This window comes from Mobula hypostoma, chromosome 19, assembly GCF_963921235.1.
Source record: "Mobula hypostoma chromosome 19, sMobHyp1.1, whole genome shotgun sequence".
Taxonomy (NCBI): domain Eukaryota; kingdom Metazoa; phylum Chordata; class Chondrichthyes; order Myliobatiformes; family Myliobatidae; genus Mobula; species Mobula hypostoma.
This window is the reverse complement of record NC_086115.1, coordinates 18,683,225-18,710,273: the sequence shown is the minus strand read 5'-3', so window position 1 is coordinate 18,710,273 and position 27,049 is coordinate 18,683,225.

The window sequence follows — 27,049 nt, the reverse complement described above, 5'->3', positions numbered from 1 at the left end:
TTTGAGACTGTGTTCTCTGGCCTTAGACTCCCTTACCATAGAAAATGGATTCCCCCACCACAGGCACTCTATCAAGGCCTTTCAACATTCGGTAATTTTCAATGAGATTCCAGTAAGTACAGGCCCCGAGTCATCAAACACTCCTCATATGATAAGCCTCTCAATCCTGGAATTTTGAATCTCCTTCAAACCCTCTCCAATGTGAGCACATCCTTTCTTAGATAAGGGGCCCAAAACTGCTCACAATACCCCAAGTAAGGCTTCACCAATGCCTATGAAACCTCAACATTTCATTCTCACTTTTATATTCTAGTCCTCTCGAAAATAATACTAACATTACATTTGCCTTCCTCACTACTGACTCAACCTGCAAATTAATCTTTAGGGAAACCTGCACAAGGGCTCCCAAATCCCTTTGCACCTCAGAGTTTTGAATTTTCTCGCCATTTAGAAAGGAGTCTGCACTTTTATTTCTTCTACCAAAGTGCATGACCATACAATTCCTAACACTGTATTCCACCTCTTTGCCCATTCTCCTGCCAATCAGCCAATGTTCTATCCATGCTAGTATCCTTCCTGTTAACTCAAGCTCTTAACTTGTTAAACAGACTCATGTGTGACACCTTGTTAAGGGCCTTCTGATAATCCAAGTAGATAACATCCACTGATTTTCCTTTGTCTATCTTTCTTCTTATTTCTTCAAAGAATTCCAACAGACCTGTCAGAGGAGATTTTCCTTTAAGGAAACCATGCTGACTTCAGCCTATTTTATCATGTCTCTCCAAGTACCCCAAAACTGCATCCTTAACAATCGATTCCAGCATCTTCCCAACCACTAAGGTCAGATTAACTGACCAAGAATTTCCTTTCTTCTGCTTATCTTCCTCCTTGAAAAGTGAAGTGACATTTGCAATTTTCTAGTCCTCTGGAACTATGCCAGATCTATTGATTCTTGGAAGATCACTACTAGTGCCTCCACAATGATTTCTGCCACCTCTTTCATAACCCTGGCATGTAAATCATCTGATCCAGATGACTTATTTACCTTCAGACTATCATTTTCCCATGCACTTTCTCCCCAGTAATGGCAACTTCACTTACTTTGCCCCCTGACCCCTGACACTCTCGAACTTCTGGGATACTGCTGGTGTTCCACAGTGAAAACTGATGCAAAATACTTATTCATTTGTCCACCATTTCCTTGTTCCATTACTACTTCTCCAGCACCATTTTTCGGTGGTCCAATACCTACTCTCATCTCTCTTTTACTCTTTATATATTTGAAGAAACCCTTGGTATCGTCTTAATATTATTGGCTAGCTTAACTGTGTATTTCATCTTTTTGCTCTTTATTACTTTTTTTAGTTGCCTTCTGTTCGTTTTTAAAAGTTTCCCAATTCTCTAACATCCCACTAACTTTTGCTCTATTATATGCCCTCTCTTTGGTTTTTATATTGGCTTTGACTTCCCTTGTCAGCCTCAGTTGCATCATCCTGCCTTTAGAATACTTCTTTGGGATGTATCTATCCTGCACCTTCTGAATTGCTCCCACACACTCCAACCGTTGCTGCTTTGCTATCATCCTGCTAGTGTCCCCTTCCAATCAACTTGGCCAGCTCCTCTCTCATATCTCTGTAATTCCTTTTACTCCCCTGTAATGCTGATTAATCTGACTTTAGCTTCACTCTCTCAGATTGTAAGGTGAATTCTATCATATTATGATCACTGGGCTCCTAAGGGTTCCTTTACCTTAAGCACTCTGATCAGTTCTGGGGTTCATTGCAAAACATCCAATGCAGAATAGCTAATCTCCTAGTGGCTCAACAATGAGTTACTCTTAAAAGCTATCTTGTAGGCATCCTACAAATTCTCCCTGTTGGGATTCAACATCTACCAGACTTTCCCAATATACATGCTAATTGAAATCCTCCTTGATTATCATAACATTGTCCCTTTGATATGCATTTTCTATCTTCCATTGTAATTTCTAGCCCACAACATTACTACTGTTCGTAGATCTCTATATAACTCACATCAGGGTCTTTTTATCCTTGCAGTTTCTTAGCTGTATCCACAATGATTCTACATGCTCTGATCCTATGTCATCTCTTTCGAAGGTTTTGATTTCATTTTTTTACCAACAGAGCCACCCCACTCTCTGAGTCTACCTGCCCGTCCTTTCGACACAATGTGTATCCTTAGATGTTAAGCTCCCAACTATAACCTTTCAGCCACAATTTAGTGAAGCCCTCAATATTATACATGGCAATCTCTAGCTGTGCTACAAGTTCATCTACCTTATTCCATATACTGTGTGCATTCAAATATAACACCTTCAGTCCTTATTCATCATCTTTTTCAATTTTGTCCCTCTTTTACATTACAACTCATTCTGTTGACTGCTATTTTGTTTTATCATCAACCTGTCCTTGCTAGCAGTCTCACAGAATGCCTCTGTTTGTAAACCAACTGGCCCATCCTTAGCCCTGTCGTTCCCCCTTCCATGCCTCTGCCAAATTAGGTTTAATCCAAATACCTCTAGCAAACCTGGCCACAAGGATATTGATCTCCCTTGGGTTCAGGTGTAACCTGTCCCTTTTTTACAGGACATACCTTCCCTGGAAGAGATCCCAATGATCCAGAAATCTGAACCTCTGCTCCCTGCACCAGTTCCTCAGCAATAGATTTATCTGCTAAATGCTTCTAGTCTTGCCCTCACTGGCACATGGTACAGGCAGCCATCCAGAGATTACTACACAGGAGGTCCTGGTTTACAGCTTTCTACTTAGCACCTTAAAATCTCTCTTCAGGACCTCCTCGCCTTTCCCACCTATGTCACTGGTGCTAATATGTACCAAGTCTTCTGGCTGCTTACCCTACCCCTTTAGAATGCAGTGGACCAGATCTGAGACATCTCTGACTCTGGCAACTAGGAGGCAACATACCATGTTTCTATCATATCTACAGAATCTCGTCTCTATCTTTTAGTTGCCTTCTGTTTAACCATTTCCTTTTAACCATTGAATCTCTTAGCACTACTGAAGTCCTCTTCACCTCTCTTCTATTGAGCCACAGCGCCAGACTCAGTGCCAGAGACCCAGACGCTATGGCTCCCTCCAGCAGGCCATCCCCATCAACAGTATCCAAACTAGTTTACTTATTATTGTGGAGAATGACCACAGGGGTACACTGTATTGGCTGCCCATTTCCCTTTCTTCTCCTAACAGTCACCCAGTTACCTGCCTCCTGCAACCTGTGGGTGACAACCTCCCTGTAGCTCCTATCTATCATTTCTTCAATCGCCTGTAAGAGCTGAAGGTCATCAACTTGCTGCTCCAGTTCCTTAACACATTATCTGAGGAGCTGCACCTCAGTGCATCTGGTTCAGGTGTAGTTATCTCAGAGGGTAGAGGTCTCCAGAATTCCCACATCTCACACAAAGAACACAACACAGCCCCTGGAGCCATTTTCACTACATCAGTTGTGCCATAACAGATGAGGAATGAAGAATAAAAAAGAAATTTACCAGTAATTACCTTGCCCAAACTTGAATTTGCCTCAGCCTGATGAGCCAAAAACCGAAGAGAGTGGTGAATCTGTGGAATTCTCTGCCACAGGAAACAGTTGAGGCCAGTTCATTGGCTTTATTTAAGAGGGAGTTAGATATGGCCCTTGTGGCTAAAGGGATCGGGGGTATGGAGGGAAGGCTGGTACAGGGTTCTGAGTTGGATGATCAGCCATGATCATACTGAATGGTGGTGCAGGCTCGAAGGGCCAAATGGCCTCCTCCTGCACCTATTTTCTATGTTTCTATGTTTATGTTTCCCCACTCTAACACTTGCCTACTTACACAATGACCACTCCACTTGCCCCTGCGTTATCTTTACTCGCCATTGATAATGAATCCTGACCACTTATTGGGTTCAATTCAAACTCCAAAAACTGGCCCAAAGTGCTGCTTTTTTCATCTTTAATTGTGGACCTGTGCAAGGTCACCTCTTCATTTTGTGTTCTTGTTCACTGACATTGCTCTGCCAAATTAGTTTAAACCCTCCCAAACAATTCTTGCAAACCTGGCCGCAAAGATTGGTCCACCTTGGGCTCAGGTGTAACCCGTTTACCAGTACATCTTATAGAGTCTGTACCTGTTCTCTAATCTAGATCTCTATTAAGATAGCATTGTAATCATACATGATTACTAACACCTGCAGTTCACCAACCTTCTTCAATATGTTGCTTGCACTTGTATACATACACGGAAATCCTGTTGTAGATCAAAGTTCAAAGTAAATTTATCATCAAAGTACATATACCATATACAATGGATTCTGGTTAATTGGGTCATCAGTTAATCAGGGCAGCTACTTATTTGGAGAAACTCTTAAAGAACAAAAACTAATTGAAAAAATAGCCAGGTTTCCCTTTGTTTATTTGAAAAGACGATGTCACGTAATGGGGCAGGATACTAGCCTAACAGTTTTAACTAGTGTCAGACGCATGCATTTGTGTGGCCATTAGACACTGCACTGTGCTTAGAGCAAACAGCTTTTAAATAGTGTCAGTTGTGTGTGCTCATGTTCAAAAAGCAGTGATTTTGTCACTAATAGCTGGTGAGAAATAAGCAGTAAGACAATTCAGAACTGTTTTGCTCACTGCAGTTTCAACCATTCAGGTTTGGAGGCACCAGAAACAGCTGGAAGTGAAAATGGAACGATTTCACTATTTCAATGAATTCTGAACTGTGAAGAATTTGAAGGTATTGACAATCATTTTGAATGTTACAAATGAAAATGAAGATTTGGAGGATGTAATCATCGATAGCATTATATGAAGGTAGTTCATTATATACACTATGTTCATTTACAGTCAATGATAAGAATGCCCCAGCATATACTGAATTAATTCATCCATCATAACTATTTGGAACTAATACAGTTTTACAGTACTGTAGTAGTATTGCCAGTGTTCTAATTTTAGCTGTAATCATTTAAATACATAATTTGTTACTTAGTTATGTAGTAGTTTGTTTTTTTTATATACCTTTTTAACTATTTCCATGAAACTTTGGCTAATTAAGGCAGCCACTTAATTGTACTGGTCTGTTGTGTCCCGATTAAACTGAATCCACTGGACTACCCTGAGATTCTTTTTTTGGTGGACATTCATAGTTGATACACAATAGAATCAATGAAAACTACGCACAGCAAAAACAGGAAAACAACCAATGTGTAAAAGACTACAAATTATGCAAGTACAAAAAAAAACAAAATAACAATGAATAAATGATATTGAGAACATGAGTTGTTGAGTACTTGAAAGTTAGTCGATAGGTTGCGATGTTGCAGCCTATGTTGCGATGAGTGAAGTTTTCCATGCTGTTCTTTTTTGTGAGGGAGGGGTTTGGGGGTCTGACGTTCCAGCCGCTGTTTTCCATGTGGGCGATCTGTTAGCTTTTGTGCGAGGGAAGGGGTGGGGGGTTTGAGGCTTGTATGTTTTGTTTCTTTTTCCTTTTCATGTGGGGAGGGGTTTGATGACTTTTCTTTCAACAACTCGCTTTTTTTTCTGTATTTCATGGCTACCTGGAGAAGACTAATATCAGAGTTGCATTGTACATGCATACTTTGACAATAAAATAAACCTTTGAACCTGAAACTTGACGGGTAAAAACTGTTCCTGAACCTAGTAATTTGGAACCTAAGGCTCCTGCACCTCTTTCCAGATGGCAGTAAGAAGAGAACATGGTCTGGATGGGAGAATCAGAAACAGAATCATGTTTTATATCACTGGCATATGTCGTGAAATTTGTTGTTTTGTGGCAGGCATTGCAATACATTATAATGAAAATTCTATAAATTACAGTAAGAAGTATATATAAAAAGATTAAATTAAATGAGTAGTGCAACAAAGAGAGAAAAAATAGTGAGGTAATGTTCATGGATTCATTTCCATTCAGAAATCTGTTGGCAGAGGGGAAGAAGCTGTTCCTGAAATATTGAGTGTGTGCCTTAAGGTCTCCTCCTTCATGGATTGGGGCCTTCATGTTGGATGCCACCTTTTTGAATCACCATCTTTTGAAGATGTTCTTGATGGTGGGGAGGCTAGTGCCCATGATGGAGCTGGCTGAGTTTACAATTTTGTGCAGCCTTTTCTGATCCTGTGCAGTGGCCCCTCCAAAGCTGTTGGTGATGCAACCAGTTAGAGTGTTCTCCATGGTTTACGTGTAGAAAGGATGAAAGGATGACAGGAGACCCCGGGAGATGTGCCTCTCGTAAACAGGTTCTCCCTCTTGGAAGCTGTCGGGACAGAAGATGATGCCAGCCTGAGAGGCAGTCAGGTCTGTGAGTCAACAATTGGTGCTGAAGTAAAGCCGAGGAGGCGGACGTCAGGCAGAGCCGTGGTAGTAGGGGACTCCATAGTGAGAGGTACAGAAAGGGTTTTCTGTGGCAACGGGCGAGATTTAAGGATGGTGTGTTGCCTCTCTGGTGCCGGGATCCAGGATGTCATGGACTGATTGCAGGAAATCCTCAAGAGTGAAGGTGAACATCCGGAAGTGGTGGTGCATGTCGTCACAAATGACGTGGGGAAGAAGAGGAAAGACATTCTACAGCATGACTTCAGAGAACTCGGAAGAAGGCTGAAAAGCAGGACTTCCAGGGTGGTTATCTCCGTTTGCTTCCAGTTCCCCGTGCTGGAGTGGTCATGAACAAGGAGATAATGGATCTGAATGTGTGGCTGAGGAACTGGTGCAGGAAGCAAGGATTTACATTCTTGGACCACTGAGGATGAATTGTACAAAAGGGACGGGTTGCACCTTAATAAGCGGGGCGCCAGCATTCTGGCAGGCAGGTTTGCCTCTGCAACACGGGTGTGTTTAAACTAAGTAGTGGGGGGGGAGGGGACAAACTGGAAACATAAGGATGGAGATAAAGGGAAAGTGAGAATAAGAAAAGTTAAGAAAGACAGCAGAATCAACAGAGCAGAAAGCTCAAGAAGGGATCATACGGTATGGCCAAGTGAAATAGGAATTGATATGGGAGGTGAAGGGAGTAATGAATTAGAAGTATTATATATGAATGCATGGAGTATAAGAAATAAAGTAGATGAGCTTGAGGCACAGTTGGAAATTGGTAAGTATGATGTTGTGGGAATAACAGAGACATGGCTTCAAGTGGACAGGGCCTGGGAAATGAATATTCAAGGGTATACGTCCTATCGAAAGGACAGACTGATGGACAGAGGGGGTGGGGTGGCTCTGTTGGTGAGGAATGATATTCAGTCCCTTGCGAGAGGGGACATAGAATCAGGAGACGTAGAGTCAGTATGGATAGAACTGAGAAATCCTAAGGGTAGAAAGACCCTAATGATGGCCACAGGCAGGAATGACTTCCTATGACGCTCTGTGTTGCATCTCGGTGGAATGAGTCTCTGACTGAATGTACTCCTGTGCCCACCCAGTACATTATGTAGTGGATGGGAGACATTGAGCAAGATGGCATGCAACTTAGACAGCATCCTCTTTTCAGACACCACTGTCAGAGAGTCCAGTTCCATCTCCACAACATCACTGGCCTTACGAATGAGTCTGTTGATTCTGTTGGTGTCTGCTACCCTCAGCCTTCTGCTCCAGCACACAACAGAAAACATGATAGCATTGGCCACCACAGACTCGTAGAACATCCTCAGCATCATCCGGCGGATGTTAAAGGACCTCAGTCTCCTCAGGAAATAGAGATGGCTCTGATCCTTCTTGTAGACAGCCTCAGTGTTCTTTGACCAGTCCAGTTTATTGTCAATTCGTATCCCCAGGTATTCGTAATCTTCCACCATGTCCACACTGACCCCCTGGATGGAAACAGGGGTCACCGGTACCTTAGCTCTCCCCAGGTCTACCACCAGCTCCTTAGTCTTTTTCACATTAAGCTGCAGATAATTCTGCTCACACCATGTGACAAAGTTTCCTACCGTAGCCCTGTACTCAGCCTCATCTCCCTTGCTGATGCATCCAACTATGGCAGTGTCATCCGAAAACTTCTGAAGATGACAAGACTCTGTGCAGTAGTTGAAGTCGTTAAGCACTCTTGAGGTGCACTAGTGTTGATTGTCAGCGACTAGGAGGTGTTATTTTGATTTGTACAGACTGTGGTCTCCTGGTGAGGAAGTCAAGGAAGTCAGTGCAAAGGCCCAGGTTTTGGAGCTTGTTGATTAGAACTGAGGGTATGATTATGTTTTGGGTGGCGGGGTAAAGATACGTCCCTATCAAAGGAGGTGTAAGGTGCTCCATCCCTCTGCTAACCTGCTTAGCACCTGCTTAGCCTCCTGATCAGAGTCACATGAAGCCAAGGAAGCAGGTGGTGATTGGTCATATGAGCAGTTGGTGTGTATCACAAGTCCTGGTTACGTGACACTTGAAGCCAGGCAGACAATCTCTGACTCCTGCTCTTCCCTCTCCTGACTGTTACCCACTTATCTGTTTCCCGAGGCCTGGTGTGACTATTTGCTCCTCTCTATCACCTCGTCACTTTCCCTGACCAGACGAAGGTTATGGAGCTGCACCTCCATTTCCCTAACCCTGTCCCTAAGGAGCTGCAGCTTGACACACCTAGTGCAGATGTGGCCGTCCGGGAGGCTGGGAGTCTCCCGGACTTCCCACATCTGACACCCAGTACAGAACACCGGCCTCACAGACATACTTCCTATTTCTGTTCCTCACAGGTAATTTACCCATTATCACCGAAGCCCGAATGAGCCAAAGCCCTACCACTCTGCCTCAGATCACTCCGTCAATGACTGCTCCACTAGGCAGTGTCTCCCTTTTATACCTGAACCTTCCTGCTATTTAACTCACACTTGGTGCTCCTAGCTGCGGATAGGCCACGTGCAAAGGACTAGCGCTCTTGAAGCTCCCTTTTTAAATAACCGCTGCTGACCTGCGAGAATTCCTTCTTGCTAAAGCTCTGTTGTTGCCGCTAATAGACCACGTACACAGTCGATATCAGTGCCATTGGGTGATAGTTGTTGAGGCAGCGCACCCTGCTCTCCTTGAGCACAGGTATGACTGTAGCCCTTTTGAAATAGGTGGGAGTCTCCAATTACATCAGTGAGAGATTGAAGATGTCCTTGAACACCATTGCCAGTTGGTTGGCACAGTTTTGCTGAACCCTGTTAGGTAAACCATCAAGACCTGAAGCCTCGCAAGGGTTCACCATCTTGAAAGGTATTCTGACGTTTGCCTCTGAGTCAGAGATCACAGAGTCACCAGATGCTGCAGAGATTCGCATGGGTGTAGTTATATTCTCCCTTTTAAAATATGCATAGAAGACCTTGAGCTCATCTGGGAGTGAAGCATCACAGCCATTCATGATGTTAGATCTTGCTTTGTACGAAGTAATGGCCTGATCCCAGATGAGAACTGGCTCATGGACCTCTAGTTTTCTCCTCTTGTATTCAGTTCTGCTGAAGTCGAGTAAGAGTTTCTTGCTGTGGCACCATTCAGCCAGATTTTTAATCTCCCTTCTATATGCTGATTTCACACTACCTTTGATTCAGCCAGCAACAGTGGTGTTGTCAGCAAACTTAAATACGCCATTGGAGCTGTATTTAGCCTCATAGTCATAAATATATCTTCAACAGAGCAGGGGCTAAGCACACATCCCTGTGGTGCAACTGTGCTGATGTTGATTGTGGAGGAGATGTTGTTGCCAATCCAAACTGACTGAGATCTGCAAGTAAGGAAATCAATTTAGTGTCTCTAAATCCAGTCCTATCTAAAACTTTTCTTGTTTTGATACTACTGCTCTCTTCATTTCCTCATAGTTTTCCATTTCAATGGCTACCCTACTGTGCCCAAATTTCTTCCAAATTAGTGTAGATCTACCCACACACTAGCAAACTGTCCTAAGAGGCATTGGTTCCAGATCTTGAAATCATTCACAGATCCTTTCTCCTCTGAACTGGTAGCAATGCCCAGATATCTAAAACTCGCCATCCTGCACATTCTCCAGGCATGCATTTTGTTATTCTGACCAAATAGATGCAGGAATGGACCTTCTGCCCCTTGTATTCTCTGCATTCTACAAAATTATGGTTGCTCTTTTATCTGACCACCATTTCCCTGCACAGAAACTATATCCATTGATTGCGTTAATATTCAAAATGTATTAATCCTTATATTCAGTAACTGAGCTGCTACACTACAGCTATCTTGGATAAAGAAAGCTAAAGATTTATTGCCCTCTATGGGTGAAGTGTTCCACTTCTCAATATTGAAACTGTAACCATAGTCTGGACAACCTCAGCCATGCATCTACCTTATCAAGCATGAAGAAATGTTCATGTTTCAATGAGATTATCTAAACTCAGTCTGTTTAGTTTCACTTTATACAACAAACCTGCAATCCCAGTACTGAATTTGATGAACCATGTTATTATTCTGTTTATCACAAGTTTATTCACAAGTTTTTTCTTCAGGGAGACCTGACTTGTGCATGATTGTCTTGAAGTGATCTCACGAAACACCACTCAGGTTTAGAATACGGAACAGTACAACACAAGAACACACACTTTGCCACACAATGTGGTACTGAACTAATTCTACACTCCACATCGATGACCCCTTCTCCCATTTTCAACCCTCCTCTTCTTCTTGGGCAGCTCACTCTGGTTCCCTGCCTGCCCTGGATCTTTTCCTTTTGAATTGCCAACAAGACATCAACTGTCTTGACTTTAGCACTCCTTTCTCTTCCTCGAACCTTACCCCCTCTGAACGCACTGCGCTCCACACTCTCCACATCATTCCCAATCTTACCATCAAACCTGTGGACAAAGGGGGTACTGTTGCAGTGTGTTGAATGGACATCTACCTTGCTAAGGCCAGGTGGCAACTTTCAGGCTCCTCCTCATACCTATTCCTTGAAGAGGACCCCACTCTGGACCATCAGAAAAGTATCTCCAACACCATCACTGACCTCATCAACTCTGGAGAACTCCCAAGCACTGCCAGTAAATTCATAGTTCCCTTACCCCACACTGCTCTCTTCTACCTCCTACCCAAGATCCACAAACTGGACTGTTCAAGTAGGCCTATTGTCTCTGCCTGCTCCTGTCCCACTGAACTCATTTTTTCATACCTCAATTCCATTCTATCCCCCTTGGTTCAATCCCTTCCCACCTACATCTGTAACACTTCTCATACCCTCGATCTCCTCAGTAACTTTCAATTCCCCAGCCCCGACTGCTTCATCTTCACCATGGATGTTCAGTTCCTATACACTTCTATCCCCCATCAAGAAGGCTTCAAAACTCTCTGTTTCTTTCTTGACAAAAGAACCAACCAATTCCCCTCCATCATCACCTTTCTCCATTTGGCAGATCTAGATCCTCACCCTCAACAATTTTTCCTTTGGCTCCACCCACTTTCTCCAAACTCAGTGGGTAGCCACGGGTACCTGCATGGGCCCCAGCTATGCCTGCATCTTTGTTAACTACATAGAACAGTCCATATTCAAAGCCTTCCCCAGTAACATTCCCCATCTCTTCCTCTGCTACGCTGACGACTGCATTGGTGCTGCTTCATGCACCTCTGCTGAGCTTGTCAACTTCATCAACTTTTCCTCTGACTTCCACCCTGCCCTTAAATTCACTTGGTCCATCTCTAACACCTCCCTCCCCTTTCTCAATCTCACTATCTCCATCTCTGGAGACAAAATGTTAACTGACATCTTTTATAAACCTACTGATTCCAATGCTTATCTTGACTATACTTTTTCCCACCCTATCTGTAAAAATGCTATCCTCTTTTCTCAGTTCCTTCACCACCCTACTTCATTCCAGGACATTAAAGATGTCCTCCTTTTTCAAAGAATGGCGTTTCCCTCTCTCCACTATTGATGGTGCCTTCACTCACATCTCCTTCATTTCCTGAACATCTGTGCTCGCCCCATCTTCCCACCACCATAACAGTGATAGGGTTCTTCTTGTCCTTACCTACCACCCTATCAGGCTTTGCATCCAACACAACGTACGCAGAGTACAAAGTAAATGGCAGGATACTTGGTAGTGTGGAGGAGCAGAGGGATCTCGGGGTACATGTCCACAGATCCCTGAAAGTTGCCTCACAGGTGGATAGGGTAGTTAAGAAAGCTTATGGGGTGTTAGCTTTCATAAGTCGAGGGATAGAGTTTAAGAGTCACGAGGTAATGATGCAGCTCTATAAAACTCTGGTTAGGCCACACTTGGAGTATTGTGTCCAGTTCTGGTCACCTCACTATAGGAAGGACGTGGAAGCATTGGAAAGGGTACAGAGGCGATTTACCAGGATGCTGCCTGGTTTAGAAAGTATGCATTATGATCAGAGATTAAGGGAGCTAGGACTTTACTCTTTGGAGAGAAGGAGGATGAGAGGAGACATGATAGAGGTGTACAAGATAATAAGAGGAATAGATAGAGTGGATAGCCAGCGCCTCTTCCCCAGGGCATCACTGCTCAATACAAGAGGACATGGCTTTACGGGAAGGGGTGGGAAGTTCAAGGGGGATATTAGAGGAAGGTTTTTTACTCAGAGAGTGGTTGGTGCGTGAAATGCACTGCCTGAGTCAGTGGTGGAGGCAGATACACTAGTGAAGTTTAAGAGACTACTAGACAGGTATATGGAGGAATCTAAGGTGGGGGCTTATGTGGGAGGCAGGGTTTGAGGGTCGGCACAACATTGTGGGCCAAAGGGCCTGTGCTGTGCTGTACTATTCTATGTTCTATGTGCTATGTTCATCTGCTACTTCCGCCATCTCCAAAGGGATCCTACCAAATCACTACCTTCCCTCCCCTCTCTGCTTTCCACAGGGGTCACACCCTCCACAATTTCCCTTGTCCATTCATCACTCCCCACTAATCTCCACCTGCCTAAGTACTATACTTGCCCATATAGCCCCTCCCTCGCCTCCATTCAGGGCCCCAACAGTGCTTCCAGGTAAGGCAGCACTTTACTGTGAATTTGCTTGGGTTGTCTGTTGTGTCCAGTACTCCCAACGTGGCCTCCTCTGCATTAGTAAGACCTGTCATAAATTGGGGGACCGCATCATTGAACACTTCTGATCCATCTGCCATAAGGGGAACTCCCCATTATCAAGTATTTTAATTCCCATTCCCTTTCCAATACACTGGTCCATGGCCTCCTCTTGTGCCAAGATGAGGACACCCTCAGGGTGAAGGAGCAACATCTTATATTCTGTCTGGGAAGCCACCAACTTGATGTCATGAATATTGATTTCTCCTTCCGGTAAAACTGTTCTACCCCACCCCCCTCTATTCCCCACTCTGAACCCATGAACACTAACTCACTACTTTTTTATTCCTGTTTTTCAGCACTACTTAATTAATTATATATTTACTGTAATTCACAGTTTTATTCTCTCTATTAGCATGTATTGCGTTGTACTGCTGCTGCAAAGTTAACAAATTTCACGACATATGCCGGTGCTACTTAACCTGATTCTGATTCACCTCTTCTCACCTACCAACCGTATCGTTTCTCCCTGGGTCCTCTCCTCCTTCCGTGTCTCCTATGGTTTACTGTCCTCTCTTATTGATTCCTTATTTTCCAGCTCTTGACGTCTCACCCACCTTCCCACCCACCTGGCTTCACCTATCATCTTCCAGCTAGCCTCCTTCCCTTCCCCTGACCTTTTTATTCTAGCATCTTCCCCGCTTCTTCTCAGTACTGAAGAAGGGTCTCACCTGAAACATCAACTGTTTATTCATTTCCATAGATGCTGTCTGACCTGTTGAGTTCTTCCAGCATTTTGTGTGTGTTGCTTTGGATTTGTGTTTGTAATTAAGCTAATGGTGCACAACTAAATTAATCTCTTCTACCTGCACATTGGCCCATGTCCTTCCATTCTCTGCCTATTCATGTGCCTATCTAAGAATCCCTTAAACACCTTTGTCATATCTGTCTCCATCACCATTCCTGGCAGTGTGTTCTTGGCACCATGCCACATCCCCACATCTCACTTAAAAATGTTTCCCCTGTTGTAATAGATGTATGCCTTCAAGTATTAGATATTTCAACTCTCAATGAAAAGACACCAGCTATCTACTGAATCTGTGCCTTTCAGGTCTCCCCTCAGCCTTCATCAACCTTCTTACAGCACATCCTCTCTAATTTACTCTCCAAGGCCTCCACATCCTTATCAAACTGGGGTAATCAGAATTGAATGGCATACTCCAGATGTGGCTTAGTTATAAAAATACAATCTAATTTCCTTTAAACTCATTGCCTTGAACAATAAAGGCAAAAATGACATGTGCCTTAATTACCACCCGATCAGCCTCTGAAGCCAGGGAGCTATATCACTTGGACTCCTAGATCCTCCAGTACATTCAAAATTCAAGATTGAAGATTGTTTAACTTTCATTTCCAGTACATAAGTGTAAAGGAAAACAAAATAATTATTTTTCTGGATCTGATGCAGCACAAAAAACACAATAAAATAAAGTACACAATAATAAGAAACTACAATAAATATAAATACATAGGATAGCTAATATACATAGATTGACTGTACGTACAAAAGGTGATGCTAGGAACAAGTATCTGACAGGAACAGATAAAGTACTGGTGGTGGGGTAGGTTAGTGGGTGAAGGTGTTTATCAGCCTTACTGCTTAGAGAAATTAACTGTTTTGAGTCTGGTGGTCCTAGCATTAAAGTCTGTCACAAACCTTGTAGCCCATCAGGCCGGTGATTATGCCGGTTTCCGCGGCGTGAAGCGACTCAGAGTACGAGACTCCCCCCTGGACAGGACACTAGTCTATTGTGAGGTTAACCCCCAGAGTCTACCCCAGGGTAGACTCAAGGACACACACGCTGCCTTGGCCGAGGCTCGAACCCATGACCTTCAGGTCATTAGTCCAATGCCCTAACCACTTGGCTATGCACCACACAGTGGTCCTAGTATGGATGCTACATAACCTTCTTCCTGATAGGTGTGCAGTATACTGTCTGTGAGCAAGGGAGTGGGATCCTTCAGAATCAGAATCAGGTTTTTTATCATCAGATTTGTTGACTTTGAGGCAGCAGTACAATGCAATACCTAATAACAGAGAAAAATTAAATTACAGTAAGTATACATACAGTATATTAAATAGTTAAATGGAGGTGGATACAACAGGGTCTTTTAAGAGACTCTTAGATCGGTACATGGAGCTTAGAAAAATAGAGGACTATGTGGTAGGGTAATTCTAGACAGTTTCTAGAGTGGGTTACATGGTCAGCACAACATTGTGGGCCGAAGGGCCTGTAATGTGTGTAGATTTCCATGCTCTATGTTCTATGTTCTAAATAGTGGTGCAAAAATAGAAATAAAAGAAGTAGTGAGGTAGTGTTCATGGGTTCAATGTTCATTCAGAAATTGGATGTCAGGGGGAAAGAAGCTTTTCCTGAATTAGTCATAGTCATAGTCATAGTCATAGTCATACTTTATTGATCCCAGGGGAAATTGGTTTTCGTTACAGTTGCACCATAAATAATAAATAGTAATAGAACCATAAATAGTTAAATAGTAATATGTAAATTATGCCAGTAAATTATAAAATAAGTCCAGGACCAGCCTATTGGCTCAGGGTGTCTGACCCTCCAAGGGAGGAGTTGTAAAGTTTGATGGCCACAGGCAGGAATGACTTCCTATGATGCTCTGTGCTGCATCTCGGTGGAATGAGTCTCTGGCTGAATGTACTCCTGTGCCCACCCAGTACATTATGTAGTGGATGGGAGACATTGACCAAGATGGCATGCAACTTAGACAGCATCCTCTTTTCAGACACCACCGTCAGAGAGTCCAGTTCCATCCCCACAACATCACTGGCCTTATGAATGAGTTTGTTGATTCTGTTGGTGTCTGCTACCCTCAGCCTGCTGCCCCAGCACACAACAGCAAACATGATAGCATTGGCCACCACAGACTTGTAGAACATCCTCAGCATCGTCCGGCAGATGTTAAAGGACCTCAGTCTCCTCAGGAAATAGAGACGGCTCTGTCCCTTCTTATAGACAGCCTCAGTGTTCTTTGACCAGTCCAGTTTATTGTCAATTCGTATCCCCAGGTACTTGTAATCATCCACCATGTCCACACTGACCCCTGGATGGAAACAGAGGTCACCGGTACCTTAGCTGTCCTCAGGTCTACCACCAGCTCCTTAGTCTTTTTCACATTAAGCTGCAGATAATTCTGCTCACACCATGTGACAAAGTTTCCTACCGTAGCCCTGTACTCAGCCTCATCTCCCTTGCTGATGCATCCAACTATGGCAGTGTCATCCGAAAACTTCTGAAGATGACAAGACTCTGTGCAGTAGTTGAAGTCCGATGTGTAAATGGTGAAGAGAAAGGGAGACAAGTGTGCCTTTATGCTTCTGTACCTCCTTGCCTTGTAACAATGGGAAGAGGGCGTGACCTGGGTGATGGGGGTCCTTCATGATGGACGCCACCTTTTGGGGGCATTGCTCCTTGAAGATGTTCTATATACTCCGGAGACAAGTGCTCATGATGGAGATGACTAAGTTTACAACCCTCTGTGGTTTACTTTGATCCTGTGCCCCCTCCCAACCCCATACCAGACATGGTGCAACCAGTTAGAATGCTCTCCATGGTACATCTGTAGAATTTTTTGAGTGTTTTTGGAGAAATACCAAATCTTCTCAAACTCCTAATGAAATACAGTCACTGTTGTGCCTTCTTTGTAGCTCCATTGATGTAATGGGTCCAAGTTAGATCCACGGAGATATTGACATCCAGGAACTTAAAATTGCTCACTCTTTCCACTTCTGATCCCTCTATGAGGACTAGTGTGTGTTCCCTTGACTTACCCTTTCTGAAGTCCACAATCAGTTCTTTGGTCTTACTGACACTGAGTGCAAGGTTGTTGCTATGACACTACTCAGCTAGCTGATATATCTCACTCCTGTATGTCCTATTGTCACTATCTGGATTTCTGCCAATAATGGTTATATCCTCAGCAAACTTACAGGTGGCATTTGAGCTGTGACTAACCACGCAGTCATGGGTGTAGAGAGAGTGGAGCAGTAGGCTAAGCAAACATCCCTGAGGTGCACCAGTGTTGATTGTCAGCAAGGTGGAGGTGTTGTTTTTGATCTGCACAGATTGTGGTCTACCAGCTTACCAGTTAGGAAATCGAGGATCCAGTTGCAGAGGGAGGTACAGAGGCCCAGGTTTTGGAGCTTTTCAATCAGAATTGTAGAAATAATTATGTTAAATGCTGAGCTGTAGTCAATAAACAGCATCCTGACATAGGTATTTGTATTGTCTAGGTGATCCAAGGCCACATGAATATATTGTATATTGTATACATTTCTCTGACATTAAATGTACCTATTGAACCTATTGAAGAGCTAATGAGATTGCATCCACCGTAGTTCTATTGTGGCGATAGGCAAATTGCAGTGGGTCCAGGTCCTGGGTGAGACGGGAGTTAATTCTAACCATAACCGACTGCTCAAAGCACCTCATTACCATAGATGTAGGTGCTCCTAGATAATGTTGCTGGCCTTTTTCCAACACCTTTCTGTATATATGTCTTTGATGGTGGGTAGGCTGCTGCAAGTGATTCATTGGGCAATTTGATTACCAGCTGTAAAACCTTCCCGTTAACCACAATGAGTTTCCATACCGTACATTGATGCAACATGTTGGGATGCCCTCTACTGCACATCTATAGAAGGTCATGTGTATTGATATGCAGAGTCCAGCATATCAATGACCTCTTCAGCCTCCTTAGAAAACAGAGGTGTTGGTGAGCTTCCTTGTTGTGTTGGATGTGTTCTTGGACCATGAGAGGTTGTGCAAGATGTGCACTCCCAGGAGTACGAAACTGCTCACAGTTTCTACTACTGTGCCACTTATGTAAAAAGGGGTGAGTGTGGTGCAAGATCTCTTGAAGTTGATAACCATCTCCTTTGTCTTGTTGTCTTTGTGGAAGAGACTATTTGCCTGGCACCAGGCCTTGAGCTCTTCCATCTTCTCTCTATAGGCTGGCTCTTCAACGTTGGTGATGAGCGAAATTGACAATGTGATTATACAGGTATTTGGCTATGCAGATGTGTGTCAGCAGAGGGTACAGCAGTAGACTCAGCACGTTGCCCTGGTGGACACCCATGTGGAGGATGATGGGAATGGAGAAGCAGTTCAGCATCTTGACTATTAGTTAGGAAGTCCAACATAAACACTGTTAAGGGTCATGCCATTAATTGCGCGCTGTCCCTTTACATTTGATCTCCCAAAATGCAAAACATCATACCCAGATTAAATTCCATCATACTTTTTCTGTGCCCATATCTGCAACTGAGCTACATATATCCTTTGACATCCTTCTGTGCTATCCACACCACAACTAGTCTACCTCACCTGCAAATTTCCTAACCCACTCATCCACATTTATGTTTAATAATTGATTTAGTCTTTACTCTAATGCTCCAGTCACTCTTCATAACTCAAGCCCTCTGGTCCTGGCAACATCCTTGTTAATCTTCTCTGTACCCTCTAACTCAATCAAATCTTTCCTATTGTGTGGCAAGCAGAACTTCACATGATACTCCGAGTTTAGTGTAACTGATGTGTTCAACAGATGTAATATAATATCCTTGTACTCAGTACCCATTCAATCAAGGCAAGTATGCCATATACTTTCTTCTTTGCTGTTTCACTAATTTCATGGAACCTTGTAGTTGTAGCCCTTAGTATCTCTCTTCTCTAATGCTCCCCTTGACCTTCCATTCATTGGTATATGTCTGCACTGGCTTAACTTCCCAGAATGAATCATTTTACACTTTCTGTTAAATTATAAAGTCGGTGCAACATCATGGGTCAAAGGACCTGTACTATGCAGAAGTGCTCAGTATTGTAAATTCCATTTCCCATTCCATCTGAAGAACTGCTGAAGGGTCTCAGCCCAAAACGTTGACTGTACTTTTGTTCCATAGATGCCGCCTGGCCTGCTGAGTTCCTCCGCAATTTTCCATGTGTCGTTTGGATTTCCAGCGTCTGCAGATTTTCTCTTGTTTTCCATTCCTTTGCCCGTTTTCTCAGTTGATCTAAATCCTGTTGTAATCTTAGAGAAATTTCATTGTCTACCACACCACTAATTCTGGTGTCATCCACAAACATAGTAACCATACCACTTACAGCACCATAATCATATAACCATAAAACAATTACAGCACGGAAACAGGCCATCTCGGCCCTTCTAGTCCATGCCGAACACTTACTCTCACCTAGTCCCACCGACCTGCACTCAGCCCATAACCCTCCATTCCTTTCCTGTCCATATACCTATCCAATTTTTCTTTAAATGACTATATCGAACCTGCCTCTACCACTTCTACTGGAAGCTCGTTCCACACAGCCACCACTCTCTGAGTAAAGAAGCTCCCCCTCGTGTTACCCCTAAACTTTTGCCCCCAACTCTCAACTCACATCCTCTTGTTTGAATCTCCCCTACACTCAATGGAAAAAGCCTATCCACATCAACTCTATCTATCCCCCTCATAATTTTAAATACCTCTATCAACCTTGTTCAACCTTTCTCTGTAACTCAGGTGCAGAAACCCAGGTAACATTCTAATAAATCTGCCCTGTACGCTCTCAATTTTATTGACATCTTTCCTGTAATTCAATGACCTGAACTGTCCACAATACTCCAAATTTGGCCTCACCAATACCTTATACAATTTCAGCATTACATCCCAACTCCTATACTCAATGCTCTGATTTATAAAGGCCAGCATACCAAAAGCTTTCTTCACCACCCTATCCACGTGAGATTCCACCTCAGGGAACTATGCACCACTATTCCTAGATCCCTCTGTTCTACTGCATTCTTCAATGCCCTACCATTTACCATTTATGTCCTGTTTTGATTAGTCATACCAAAATGTAGCACCTCACACTTATCAACATTAAACTCCATCTGCCATCTTTCAGCCCACTCTGCTAACTGGCCTAAATCTCTCTGCAAGCTTTGAAAACCTGCTTCATTATCCACAACTCCACCTATCTTAGTATCATCTGCATACTTACTAATCCAATTTACCACCCTATCATCCAGATCATTAATGTATATGACAAATGACATTGGACCCAGTACAGATCCCTGAGGCACACCGCTAGTCACCGGCCTCCAACCTGACAAACAGTTACCCACCACTACTCCCACCCAGCCACTGTTGAATCCATTTTACTTCTTCCATATTAATACCTAACAATTGAACCTTCCTAACTAACCTTCCATGTGGAACCTTGTCAAAGACCTTACTGAAGTCCATATAGACAACATACACTGCTTTACCCTCGTCAACTTTCCTAGTAACCTCTTTAAAAAATTCAATAAGACTTGTCAAACATGACCTTCCACGCACAAATCTATGTTGACTGTTCCTAATCAGACCCTGTCTATCCAGATAATTATATATACCATCTCTAAGAATACTTTCCATTAATTTACCCACAACTGACGTCAAACTTACAGGCTGATAATTGCTAGGTTTACTCTTAGAACCTTTTTTAAACAATGGAACAACATGAGCAATACACCAATCCTCCGGCACCATCCCCGTTTCTAATAACATTTGAAATACGTCTGTCAGAGCCCCTGCTGTTTCTACACTAACTTCCCTCAAAGTCCTAGGGAATATCCTGTCAGGACCCAGAGACTTATCCACTTTTATATTCCTTAAAAGCGCCAGTACTTCCTCTTCTTTAATCATCATAGTTTCCATAACTTCCCTACTTGTTTCCCTTACCTTACACAATTCAATATCCTTCTCCTTAGTGAATACCAAAGAAAAGAAATTGTTCAAAATCTCTCCCCTCTTTTTTGGCTCCACGCATAGCTGTCCACTCTGATTCTCTAAGGGACCAATTTTATCGCTCACTATCCTTTTGCTATTAATATAAGTGTAGAAACCCTTTGGATTTATTTTCACCTTACTTGCCAAAGCAACCTCATATCTTCTTTTAGCTTTTCTAATTTCTTTCTTAAGATTCTTTTTACGTTCTTTATATTCCTCGAGCACCTCATTTACTCCATGCTGCCTATATTTATTGTAGATATCTCTCTTTTTCCGAACCAAGTTTCCGATATCCCTTAAAAACCATGGCTTTCTCAAACTTTTAACCTTTCCTTTCAACCTAATAGGAACATAAAGATTCTGTACCCTCAAAATTTCACCTTTAAATGACCTCCATTTCTCTATTACATCCTTCCCATAAAACAAATTGTCCCAATCCACTCCTTCTAAATCCTTTCACATCTCCTCAAAGTTAGCCTTTCTCCAATCAAAAATCTCAACCCTGGGTCCAGACCTATCCTTCTCCATAATTATATTGAAACTAATGGCGCCCGAAGTGCTCCCCAACACATACCTCCGTCACCTGCCCTATCTCATTCCCTAACAGGAGATCCAACACTGCCCCTTCTCTAGTTGGTACCTCTATGTATTGCTGCAAAAAACTATCCTGCACACATTTTACACACTCTAAACCATCCAGCCCTTTTACAGTATGGGCTTTCCAGTCTATGTGTGGAAAATTAAAATTTCCCACAATCACAACCTTGTGCTTACTACAAATATATGCTATCTCCTTACAAATTTGCTCCTCCAATTCTTGCTCCCCATTAGGTGGTCTATAATACACCCCTATAAGTGTTACTACACCTTTCCCATTCCTCAATTCCACGCAAATAGCATCCCTAGACGAGCCCTCTAATCTGTCCTGCCAGAGCACCACTGTAATATTTTCTCTGATAAGCAATGCAACACCTCCCCCTCTTGTCCCTCCGATTCTATCTCACCTGAAGCAACAAAATCCAGGAATATTTAGTTGCCAATCACACCCCTCCTGCAACCATGTTTCACTAATAGCTACAACATCATACTTCCAGGTGTCAATCCATGCTCTAAGCTCATCCACCTTTCTTCCAATGTTCCTAGCATTAAAATAAATGCATTTAAGAAATTTTCCACCTCATACTCTCTGTTTATCACTAACGGTGCAAACAACTTTACTATCTTCTTTTTCTTCCTTCTCCCCTACATCTGTTCCTACACTCTGGTTCCCTTCCCCCTTGTATCTAGTTTAGATCCACTGGAGCCTCTCCAGCAAAGAATATTTGACCCCCTCCAGTTCAGATGTAAACCGTCCCACTGGAATTGGTCCCACCTTCCCTGGAAAACTGCCCAATTATCTATAAATCTGAAGCCCTCCCTCCTGCACCATGTCTTCAGCCACATGTTGATCTGCGCTATCTTACTATTTCTAAACCCGCCTGCACATGGCACTGGTAGCAATCTTGAGACTGCTATCCTGGAGGCCCTGTCCTTTAACTTGGCGCCTAAACCCCTAAACTCACCTTTCAGGACCATCTCACTCTTCCTACCCACGTCATTGGTCCCTACATGGACCACGACATCCGGCTGCTCATCCTCCCTCTTGAGAATACTGAGAACTCGATCCGAGATATCACGGACCTTGGCACCAGGAAGGCAACAGACCATCCGGGATTCTCGATCTCTTCCACAGAACCTCTTATTTGTCCCCCTAACTACTGAATCCCCTATCACTACTTCTCTCCTCTTTTCCCTCCTTCCCTTCCAAGCTGAGGGTCCAGTCTCGGTGCCAGAGACACAACCACTGCAACTTGTCCCGGGTAGGTCATCCCATCAACAGTATCGAAAATGATATATTTATTATTGGTAGGGACGGCCAATTAAAATTAAGTACATTACCATTAAAATCATTAGTATCAGGAGAAAAAATGTGAGCTGCACTGATCCCTGTGGCAAACCAGTCTGGAAACAAACATCCTTTCCACCATATAACTCTATCCATTTGGCTCACTTGCCCGAATGAATCTGTCTCTACCACCACCCTCAGCAGGTACCTATCACTCTCAGTAAATTATGGTAGCATACTGGTTAGCACAATGCTTTACTATACCAATAACCCAGGTTCAATTCCTGCTGCTGTAAGGAGTTACAGTGTTGTGAGGAGTTTGTGCGTTCTCTCATTGACCACGTGGTTTCCTCCGACAGTCCAAAGATGTACTAGTTGGTAGGTTAATTGGTCATTGTAAATTGTCCCATGATTAGACTAGGGTTAAATCAGAGATTACTGAGCAGCATGGCTCCAAGGGAGAGCCTACTCTGCACTGTATCTCAATAAAAAAAATCTACCCAACATCTACCCTAAACTTTCCTCCATTCATTTTAAATAGATGTTCTCTGGTATTGGTCATTGCTGACATGGGAAAAAGTTACTAGATGCCCAATCTGTCTACGCCTCTCATAATGCTATACACATCTACCAAATTGCCTCTCATCCTCTGCCACTCCAAAGAGTAAAGCTGTGGTGTTTTCAATCTTTCCTCAAAATATTCTCTCTTATTCAGGCAGAATCCAAGTATATCTCTTCTGCATCCTCTGAAGCTTCCACATCCTTCCTGTGAGGTGACCAAAACTAACCACAATAATCCAAGTCTCAAGAAGCTCAGAGAGCTCGGCCTTCACCCTGCCTTGTGCAGCCGGATCCTGGACTTTCTGTTAAATCGCTGGCATGTGGTAAGAGTGGGCTCCCTCATGTCTGCCCCTCTGACTCTCAACACAGGTGCCCCTCAGGGCTGTGTACTAACCCCCTCCTTTACTCTCTGTATACCCATGACTGTGTTGCCACCCACAGCACCAATCTGCTAATTAAACAAGCTGCCAGAGAAAGTATTTGAGGCAAGTACAATAATGACATTTGGATAAGTATATGTTTTAAAAGGGTTTAGACCGTTTAAAAAAGATATGAGCAAAATGGGACTAACTTGGGTGGGCAACTGGTTGGCATGAACTAACTGGGCCAAAGGACACATGTTAAGGAAGGCTTTTGGACACTAGTTCTTAAAAGTCAGGGCATTCAGTACAGGAACTGGGCTGTCATGTTACAACTGCACAAGTTTTTGGTGAGACCATATGGAGTGTTATGTGCAGTTCTGGTTCGCAGCTATAGGAAGAATGCAATTCAACTTGAAGAGATGCAGTAAGTATTCATGAGAATGTTACCAAGACTGAAAATCTTGAATTATCAGAAGAGGCAGGAAAGGCTCAGACTCTTTTCCCATGAGTATTGGAGGGCGAGATTTTAAACATTCAGGAAATCATGAGGGACATAGGTAAGTTTGATGGATAGCCTTTTTCCCAGGATTGGGGAACTGAAAATGAGAAGGCATGGCTTGCCAGTAAGAGTAAGGATTTAAAAGGAATGAGGGGCAACTTTATCCATGCAGTGGGTGTTGCTATGTGGAACAAGCTGCCAGAGGAAGCCATGGAATTGGGTCCAGTAACTATATTTAAGACATTTGGACAGGTACATGGATGGAAAGGCCTAGATGGATCTGGGCCAAACACAATGGGTCTCTTTGAGATAGACATCTAATGGCATATGTCATGAAGTTTGTTAACTTTGCGGCAGTAGTACCATGCAATACATGATAATATGGGAAAAAACTGAATTACCGTAAATATATATGTGTATCAAATATTTAAATTAAATAAGTAATGCAAAATCAGAAATATAAATGTAGTGAGGTAGTGTCCATAGGTTCAATGTCCATTCAGAAATTGGATGGCAGAGGGAAAAAAGCTGTTCCTGAATCACTGAGTGTGTGCCTTCAGGCTTTTGTACCTCCTTCCAGATGGTAACAATGAGAAGAGGGCATGTCCTGGGGGACGTTGAGTTCAACATTTTGTTAGACTTTTTTTGAGATAGGATTTATTCATTTATTTGCTGATTAATATTTAAACTATCTTCAGTGTACTTAAACAGAAGATAAGCCAAGGCACTACCTATCAGAACCAGTCTTCTTCCTTTTACCTCTTTGTTTTCTTTTGACCTTTTCATTTTTTGTTACAGGATGTTGTCTAGTAAAGAATGGAAATGGACAAACTCTGTAATTGATGGGCATAGCAGCACTTCAGAAGATAGACCATAGAGCAGCCTCCAGCCCACATTGTCTCTCCTGACCATGATGCCAATCCAAACGAATCTGTCTGCGTATAATTTATATCCCTCCATTCTCTGCCTGTACAAGTGTCTGTCTAAATAGCTCTAAACATTGCTATTGCATCTGTTTCCACAACATACCCAGCACTGTGTTCCAGGGACCTACCACTTTCTTTTTTATGCGACATTTGCCCCAAATCTTCTTTAAAGTTTTACCCCTCTCTTCTTAAAGCTCTGCCCTCTGGTATTTGATATGTCCACCCCAGGGAAAATGAGCCAATGACTATCCACCCTAGCTATGCCTCTCACAGAGTAAAGGTCTCATAGAATCATAAAAATCTACAGCACAGAATCAGGCCCTTTGGCCCATCAAGTTCATGCTGAACTATTTATCTGCCTAGTACCATCGACCCACACCTGGACGATAGTCCTCCATACCCCTCCCCCATCCATATACTTATCCAGATTTGTTTTAATTGTTGAAATCGAACCCACTTTCACCACATCCACTGGCAACTCATTTCACAATCTCCCCAACCTCTGACTGAAGAAACTCCCCCTCATGTTCCCCTTAACATTTCACTTTTCACCCTTCACACAAGACCTCGAGTTCTAGCTTCACCCACCCTTGGTGGCAAAAGCCACCTTGCATTTACTTTATCTATCCCCTCAACAATTTGTAAACTTGGATCAAATCTCCCGTCGTTCTTCTATACTCTATGGAATAAATTCCTAACCTATTCAACATTTCCCTATATCTCAGGTCCTCAACTCCTGGCAACATCTTTGTAAACTTTCTCTACACTCTTTGAATCTTATTGGTACCTCTATGTAGTTAATTGACCAAAACTGCATGCAATACTCCAGATTAGGCCTTACCAACAACATATACAACTTCTCCTATAAAACTTTATCACAAAAAATTCTGTAGATGCTGGAAATCCAGAGCAACCCAAAATGTAAAAAGCAAGATTTCCCATTGGCTAACCATTTCAATTCCAATGCCTATTCCCATTCCAATATGTCAGTCCATGCCCTCCTCTTCTGCCATGATAAGATCACTCTCCAGTTGGAGGAACAACACCTTATATCCTCTCTAGGTATCCTCCAACCTGATGGTATGTACACCAATTTCTCCAACTTCCAGTAATTTATAATCTCTCCCCTTCTTCTTCATTTACCCACTCTGGCATCTGTCTTACCTCTTCTCCTCACCTGCCTACCATTTCCCCCGGTGACCTGACACACTTCATTCCACTTCACCACCTGCCTGGCTTCACCTATTGCTTTCTCGTTTGTACTACTCCCCCTCACCCAATTTATTAATCTAACTTCTTCCCCCTTCCTTTCTAGTTCTCATGAAGGGTCTCAGCCCAAAACATCCACAGTTTATTAATTTCCATAGCTGCTGACTGACCTGCTGAATTCCACCAGCATTTTGTTTGTTTGAGGAGAGGGGGAAGTATGAGTGTGAGGGAAGCTTATTGTTCTCGGTGTCAGATGTGGGAGGTCCTGGAGTCTCCCAGCCTCCCGGACGTCCACATCTGCACCAGGTGTGCCGAGATGCAGCTCCTAAGGGACTGCGTTAGGGAACTGGAGCTGCAGCTCGATGACCTTCGTCTGGTCAGGGAGAGTGAGGAGTTGATAGAGAGGAGTTACAGGCAGGTGGTCACACCGGGGCCACGGGAGGCAGACAAGTGGGTCACAGTTAGGAGGGGGAAGGGGAAGGATCAGGTACTAGAGAGTACCCCAGTGGCTGTGCCCCTTGACAATAAGTACTCTGTTTGAGTACTGTTGTGGGGGGGGGGGAAACAGCCTATCTGGGGGAAGCAACTGTGGCCGTGCCTCCAGCACAGAGTCCGGCCCTGTAGCTCAGAAGGGTAGGGAAAGGAAGAGGAGGGTAGTAGTAATAGGGGACTCGATAGTTACGGGGTCAGGTAGGCGATTCTGTGGACGCTGTCAAGAGACCCGGATGGTAGTTTGCCTCCCTGGTGCCAGGGTC